Genomic DNA, 8344 nt, shown 5'->3' with positions numbered 1-8344 from the left:
GTCCTGTACAAAAACACTGTTGGGATTATATTATATTCAGTTTGTTTGTGTTGCCGGGTCGTCACTAGGGGGCAGTGTTTGCCTTCAGTGCACCGTGAGCGGAACCTGACGGGCCTAATTAACGTCAGGTGCTTCCTCTGTTTGTGTGGCTTGAACGGAACACAACAAAAAAGTCTATGCCATTAAAGTATCTGTATTAAAAAGGTAAAACAATGTTTTTTTTTGTTTTAAATTGTTTTAAACAAACCGTCTTATACAGAATTTAAGGTCATTGTCTACATTAGTTTATAAAGTAGCTCTTTTAAATTCTAAACTGCTGTACATATTAGCATATTAGCATAGCTTGTTTTTTTCATATATTGGGAGCAATTCATGGAAATAATAATCAGTGTTTGTGAGATTTAATCCTAGTTTAGTCAGGTTAAGTAAACGCCACACATTTACAGAATGAGAGAAACAGAAATCAAAAACAAAAAATCGAGCATTGTGTTGATTTTTTTTTCTTACCCCTTGAACAAACACATCATCATACACAACACATTCGGTGTAAGAGTCTGTCTCTAACAAATGTCACAATATTTTTACAGATTTAGTGATTTAACAGCAATATCAGGGTTATGTTGTGGTTTTTTAGGACGTTTTTTCTAAAAGAAAAAGAACAGTAACCTTTTGAAACATTCATCAAGTATTTACTTACAAGGATATATATATATATATATATATATATACATACATACATACATACATACATACATATATATATATATACATACATATACATACACACACACATGTATGTATATATATATATATATATATATATATAAAATGTTTTTTGTGATTGACCGCGTATGTGCTTAGCTCAATTTTACGTCACATTCGACTGCAGAGACCACTGCACGCGTCTGTAATGTGTCCAATATCTTTTAATTGGTAATAAAAAAAAATCTCCTTTGATTCTAGATATGTGAAGATGATGAATTTAAAAGAAGCCCTATAAGTGAATCATGCTGCTTTATTCATACATCCCAGTTAAATCCTTATTTCAGATTCTCAGTGGCATTATTGAACGTATTCTCAGTTTTCATTTATCTAAAAATAATCGATTCTAATCAACATTATTATGTTGTCAATGTGGTAATAATAAAACGAATGGAGCACACCTAAGCGTGTGGCATTTGGAGCAGATGCGTCTCAGTTACATCTGATTTTTATGAATAACTTCTATCTCTCGTCGTATTTCAGCGTCAGTGTTTGCAGATTCACGCCACACAAACAAACCAACATGCACAGTATTTCTTTCAATCTTCCTAAGGCCTTGTCTAATTGTAAATGCGGCTTACATCTAAAGAGGGCCTCACTATAAAAATCTGAAGTGGGTTTAGGCACAAATGGGATTAATTCCCAAAGAATGTCCTTTGCTCTTCCTCCCATAATTTCATTTGCAGGGTCCACAGGATGAATAGCCAAGCAGGCAGTGATGTGGAACTGGAGGACAGGCCTTGCGGGGCCTGTGCTGCTGCACCGCAGCCTTCAGGTTATGTTACCTTGATAATGTCACAGCTGCAGGAACCACACTGCCCACCATACAGGACACAGGAAATCCAATTATCTGCCTTCTAATGTGTGGGAATTTTACGCTCTTGTTTCATAGACTTTGGCTCCAGCCATGCCCAAGGGCAAACTCACCTGAGACGGATTCCTCGGATTGTTATTTGTTTATTTATTTACCAGGAAAAATGTTGTTGTTTTTTTTGACTCAAATCAATATTATGATAAAGTTAGTTCTGATTTGAAAATCACACGTGTGACATCCTTTTTTGTGCTTGTTGTTTGCAGCTCTTTGGGTCCACATACAAACACACAGTAAAACGCAGGCGGGAGAAGAGCAGCAGCCCTGATTCTTCCTGGAGTCAGCCAGGTCTTTGTGACAGCTGTATATGGGAGCAGGTCCCCCACCTGCCTGGACCCCCGACTGTTTTTTGATTTAATTAAAAGGAAGAGGGAGCATCAATTTCAGCTACATGGCGGGGAGATGACAGTACACAAATTGAAAGTAAGCATCTCTGTGGTGCAGGGAGGGGGCTGGTCCATCATTAACATGGAAGACAATTCAGTGTGCTATGTAACAAGATTAGAAACATTATTATCATTCCACTGCACAACATAAAAATCCTGCCATGGAAAGAAAAAAGAAAAACCGGTGACAGCTCTTTACTCAAGACGGGCTTGAAAAACAGAAACTGTAGTGCGGTCGTTGCGATATTGAATTGAATCACATACCTGCATAGGAGAGCAGTAATAATATATCGGGTTTGCTTTCAGTCCGAACGGTTCCGAGCTGCAGGTGGAGCCCCGTTAATGAACAGTAAAGACAGATGAGTCTCGCTCATGCCAAGCAGGTTGCCTCAATTGGATTAGTGAAGCTGAGATTAGGATGGATAGCTGTCTATGTGCCAAGTGGCTATTAGCTTAGCCAATATGCCAATAGAACTGTACACAAAACAAGCCCAGGCCCATCAGCAACCACAGCAGTCACAAGCAGAATCAGCAGCTGTGTATTTCTGAGCTGTACAAAAAATATTAAATGTGCAATAACCGTCTATCAGCTCTGATAATACGGAGGTTAAACAGTTGATTTAATAGCTGAAGTAATCCATTGCCTTTATTGTTCAGGAAATACGAATACCAGGCCGCCATCTGTCTGTGGCTGTCACACTGTACATTATGAATGGAAAGCTGCCCATTCTCCGTGTGTGTACCTGTGTTTCCAAGGCTGATGTCATGTTCTCCATGAGGCAATGACGGGCACTGTAGGTGTCAGTGGAGACCGGGGCCCCTTCTCCAACCAACTATACAAATGGGCATGAGTGTGAAGAGCTGGGGAAATGGTATCAATCACCCTGTGTCCCAGCAGACGAGCTGCTGGTGTTTGTGTAGAGAGTGCTGCTCATACTGATCCATATAAACAGCTGTGTGATGTATTAGAGCAGATGAGCGGGGCCCGGCTCTGACGCATGACTGACAGCTCATTTGACAGCCCCGGGAAAGTGTGCTACGAAGTTTCAATCTAATCTGCTGCTGCTGAAGGAATGAAATTGTGGTGTGAGATTATGTTTTCCTGTTATATCCCCTCTAGGACAACACAGGCTGAGTGGGATGAGCGTGGTGTGGATGACCCCCCCCCCCAAGTCTAGAAGGTACAGGTACCTCAGGAGCCAGACGCCACGGTCGACTCTCAATGGAGACCTCGTGACCCACAACTCTCCCCGCAATTCACTTCAGCCCGGTGAATCGGGTTTCCGAAGAAAAAACAAGAAACTCAAGCCATATCTGTGAGTAAACCAAAACATTTTTGTGTCATGCATTAACAATCAGCTGTCTCGTGGGGCTTTCCGAACAGGTAATCTCTGTCATTCAATCGCTCCACCGCAGGAGCTGGGTCCTCCTGTAATGTGATAGCCACAAAACAGACATTAATATTAAGTGCAAGGCAGATCAGCTTCTCTTTGGACTGCGCTCGCTCTTCTCCCTTTTTTGATAAGAGCAGAATATCTGGGTCGGCCACCTGCATCTTGAAATCAATATTACTTATCCTGTGGTGTAGGTTTACAATGATATTTGTGATTGTAAGCTACATTTGGACAAAACTTGAAAAGAGACAAAGGGAAATTAAATGTATTATCACATATCAAAACTTTAAGGTTACATAGGTCACAATACATACTTCCTAATTAAACCAGAGATGTGAAATTATTTTAGCAGAAAAACTATTAAACCCCAGGAGAATCAAACCTTCCAATGCACGATCCCACCATGATTAATCATAAAGGGCTAATTAGCCATTTTACAGCTATTAAAAGAAAGACACTCAATAGTTGTCATTATGCCCCATCTATTTTCCCATCATTATGGCCTTTACTCTTTTTTTCCCCCCAACTTTGAAAAGTTATTAGAAACTGCTGCAGCACTGAGGAATAAGGCATCAACTTTCCATATTCGACACGCCAGGCTTTCCTCCCCTCCGTCGACATTTTATTCGTAGAATGAGGTCAGCCATTGGCCCGCAAGCGTGGAGTGTCAGTTGCTGTTTTTCCATTGAAACAGACTACACTCTGGTGTTTAGCCTTCAGACAGACCTGATGTTGGCCTCCCAGCAGAGCAGTGGCCACAGAACCTGATCCCACACAATCAAGTGACTGTGTCTGAGTCTAAACTCACCTTTCTCAAATATGTCTCGCTCTCTCACACACACACACACAGGTTTGCACAGCTATTCTTCTCAGGACACTGCACTGACATCCATTAATTTGGACAGTCTAAACAAAGCATTACCCCTAACCTTAACCATAACTTCTTAATACCTACCCCTAAACTTAACCCTACCACAATTTGAATTGTGCACACACACACACACCGTCTTCCATTGCTTCTTCTAACACTGGCCCCTCATGTCCTCTCACTTGTTTCCACACTTCAGCTTTTCCATGCGACAGTGTCCATGTTTCCCCGCTAATTCCATGGAAGCCCTGGAAACGTTCGTATTGTCTAAGTGATCATTAAAATTTATGGCAGGCTGACTTCATCCAGCTCGCTAGGCCACACTGGCATAAGTCATAATTATGTGATGACACTGTAAGACAGTGGGTCCACGCAGGCCCTCGTCCAAGCCAGTTAAATGATATAATTAGCCCGGCAAGAGGTGAACTCTCCGGATTGAATAAGTTATTAAATGTTTGGATGAACCTGAGCTCCATTTCCCTAACTATCGCCATCGTACAACCCCCACACCCCCCCCTCCTTTCCTCCATTAGCCCATTAGCAGTTATGTGATACTATATGCTGATGGGGCAGTGGACAGAGAAAGTGGGTAAATTAAGCCTGACCACTGGTTGTCTTCTGGACTGCTCTTATAAGGTGCCGTTGAAGGACGCAGCAGGCTCGGTGTTGGACATGTGCATAACACAGGCCTGATGGCACAGTAATGTGAGCTCAGCTGAGTTTGTAAATGTGAAAAATGTCACTCTGACCTTTGCTGCAATCCAAAAGTAGCACCGTATGCTGATTGCATTCATTAAAAACTCATATATATCTGCTGCTCCACTCTTTTCACCCCGTCAGACGACGGAAAGTGATTGTTCTGTACGACAAACGCGGGTCAGATGGAAAAACATGTCAAATTTAACCCATCAAATTGTTCAATTTGTCCCTGGTTAAGCTGTAAAGGAAGGCAGTTCACTGAGGTTGACAGCGTGCCTAACACCGGGCCCTTGAGCCTCAGTGTGCACATCGTGTGTGAGTGTGTGTGAGTGTGTGTGTGTGTGTGTGTGCGCCTCGCTCCACCAGAGGGTCTCCCCAAGCGTGACTGTGTGTTATTCACACTGACGAGTTCCACTGTTCACTGTCACCTCTCATTGTGAGGGGGAAACAAGCCTGTGGAAAGAACTGTGGTCAGAGGAGGGTGGAGGGTGGAGGCTATAGGGAGCCCCCCATACACCCACAGCTCAAGAAGAGAGCTGAGCTCACATCAGCCTCCTGGTTATCCCACAGACCCTGTTCAGTCCTCATGGTAACATCCACACCGAGTGGTACAATCACAGGCAGATGACAGCCTGAATGTGTCCTCATTTCTGATCACAGCAACCACATTTGGAGGTGGTTTGAGGACGCTCAATTTGAGCTGCGTGAACAAAAATCGGTCCTCAGGATGGATTAGTGATAACCTCTAACAGCTGACGTCCTCTGAGCCGCGCTGTTTTTTTTTATTACACTAATCAGCTCTGTTATATTAATTTATATATAGCAACCGCCACAATATTAACATCCATCCATTCATCTTCTACCACTTTATCCTCCACATGAGTGTCGCTGGTGCCAATCCAACAATAAGATGGTTACAATTTATTTCATGTTGCAGCAGAGTGAATAAAGCTTCTTTTCTCTCTCTGTCTCTCCCTCTCAATCTGTCACTTGAACGCACACAGATGCACTAACACATCGACAGCGGACACATCTGTATAGTCTGTCTCGTTAAAACATCATTTTCTGCTTGCAAACAGTCGTGACATGAGTGTGCATTTGATTCATCTGTGATCCCATCACATTTTAATGCCAGGTGTGAACAGTTACTAAATATCAGTCCACAGACAAGAAAGTCGACAGAAAGCAGGACGTTCATGCCAAAAAAGTGTGCTTGTGTTTGCTAACACATTCTTCCAAACATTGATGGAGGGCCTGGCGATGTGTGTGGCCCTGTTTTGGGGAGGGATGGGTGTTATGGTGTTTGATTTGTTGTGAAGACTCAAGCAGCAGGACTCAGCAGAGTCCAGGTTGGCCCAGCAGGCCTGCGGAGAGTGACACTTCCTCTCTCTGTCTCACCCTGCAGTGAGTCTTCACAACAGGCACCTGGTGCTGAGCCGCATCCCTGTTCATCATCACCAGAACCAACCATCCACTGGTTATCTGTGTCACTGCCTTGTCCCCGATCACCTCCACCTCCCCTCTTTCTCGCCCGACCTCCTCCTCCTCCTCCTCCACCTGCTGCTGCTGCACCGTCTTTGGCCTCTCTCCAGAGAGACCAAAAAGCCGATCTCTCCCCTGTTCCTAGATTGTTTTTATTTGTGAGCAGACAAATAGAGTCTGGCCTTTTACAAAAGAAAATGCCGGCGCTCATCTGATCTTACTGCCCTAAGGAGTGGCCTGGCCTGAAGGGCTAGTGATTGGAAAATTACAGTGCTGCTCCAGCCATATTTTCAGGAGTCTCGTCCAGACTCTCTTCTGATTGTGAGAAAAGCCATCAGCTGAATGGCCTTTCAAGTACTTTTTAGAACGCATCCATCAATACTGTTGAGTGATTGGCTGTTTTCGGACAAAATTTAGATCTAGGTTATTTGTGATGTAAGGCTTATGTGGGTAACTTCTGTGCCACATGCTCACTGAACTGGTCAGCCAGTTCACTGTGAGGCAACAATCAGGGAGAGATTTGGTCTTTGAGAGAAAATACCTGTTGCGACCATAGAGTGATGTTGACGCTGCCCATCCCCACCACACAAGTGGCTCCCTGATAAGTGATTACAGCTGGAGGGGGTGCGGGTAAAACAAGGGCCTTGTCAGAACAGACCCTCCAGATTTGAGGTCAATTTCGCCCCCTGATTGCACATTTCTTTGTGTGTGTGTGATGTTTGTGATTGTGTGTCTTAGGGAAGGAGAAAGATTTTTTTTCTGTTGCCTCATTGAAGCCATCATCATCAACTAAGAAGCAGACGCTGAAGCTTTAAAGTTGCCTCCCTGCCTGTCACTTTCATCTTGTTACCCCCCCTCCACCTCCATTGTCATTCTGCACACCCTTTCTCTCTGCTCCTCTTCCACCCCTTGGCCCTGGCCCTCTGCCTGCTCCTTCGCTCACCCCCCTATGTTCGCAAATCACTTCTTCCCATGTCAGCAGGTAAATTGTTTTGTCCTCCCGTTCCCTGCTTTCATTACCTTGTGTAAATTAAGCGATATGTCGTCCACCGGTGCGCGCCAGAGCCCTCACCGCGCCAACGCCAAAATCATGAGATTTGGCATAATAAATGAAGACAAACTGGCAGTAGCAGTGCTCCTCTCCGCGCGGGTTTGCCTTCATTATTCGCTTAACTTGCCGGAGAAAATGACTTAACCCTGACCTGTGTATTACGTCCCATATTCACTCCAGATAAAAGCCTTTTTACAGCGCACAACAATTTATATTCCGGCAAAGAGGCTGCTTTTCTCTGTCAGTTTTCCAATCTCAGCTCCTGAACACACGTCATTAAACTTGTCTTGCCTTCCTGTATTTGTCCATCAGTCCTTCTTTTTACATAAAATCTGGCAGCATTATTCTGGGATTTGATGGCACCCACTCATTTTTTCCCCTTGGAATGTTTGATTGGAAGAAATATAGCCGGGCTGGGGCTATCTCCTCTCTTCTGTGGAATCATGCACTTGATGAAATAGTGTTCCTCCAGCAAGAATAATAAAAACAGACTTGTACATTACAGGAGGCTTTCAATCTGCCAGCTGGGCTGAGCTGAGCAAAAAAAAAACACCACCTTGTCTCCTGACAGATTTTTATAGTTATCCCAGCAAGGAAATGGAAACAGGTGACCAAGCTGGGGAAAACCAGGTCTGTGGCCTGGAGGACAGGAGAATAGAACGAGCTGAGACGTGAACTTTACAAAAAGCTGACCCCAGAGACAAGGAAGTAAAAAATAAAGAGATATACAAACAGACCTATGACATTCAAACACTCATTATAGTTTGTTTGACGTTAACCTTCAGAGTCTCCGTATGGTGACTTTAAGTCCCGTGTCATGTCACACTGTGG

At 43.7% G+C, this 8344-nt stretch overlaps 1 protein-coding gene across 2 annotated transcripts in view; it reads left to right on the top strand.

Annotated features, from left to right (window-relative positions):
- Window positions 1–3316: 3316 nt before the first annotated feature.
- LOC131444787 (G patch domain-containing protein 2-like) overlaps window positions 3317–8344 on the top strand; it is a 28814-nt gene continuing 23786 nt past the window's right edge. For both annotated transcript variants that reach the window (XM_058615438.1, XM_058615439.1), the window contains exon 1: window positions 3317–3335. The gene's annotated coding sequence lies outside the window, so the exon portion shown is untranslated. The remainder of the gene's footprint in view (window positions 3336–8344) is intronic.

This window comes from Solea solea, chromosome 18, assembly GCF_958295425.1.
Source record: "Solea solea chromosome 18, fSolSol10.1, whole genome shotgun sequence".
Taxonomy (NCBI): domain Eukaryota; kingdom Metazoa; phylum Chordata; class Actinopteri; order Pleuronectiformes; family Soleidae; genus Solea; species Solea solea.
The sequence above is the reverse complement of the archived record's forward strand: the minus strand, read 5'-3'. Positions and strand labels throughout refer to the sequence as shown.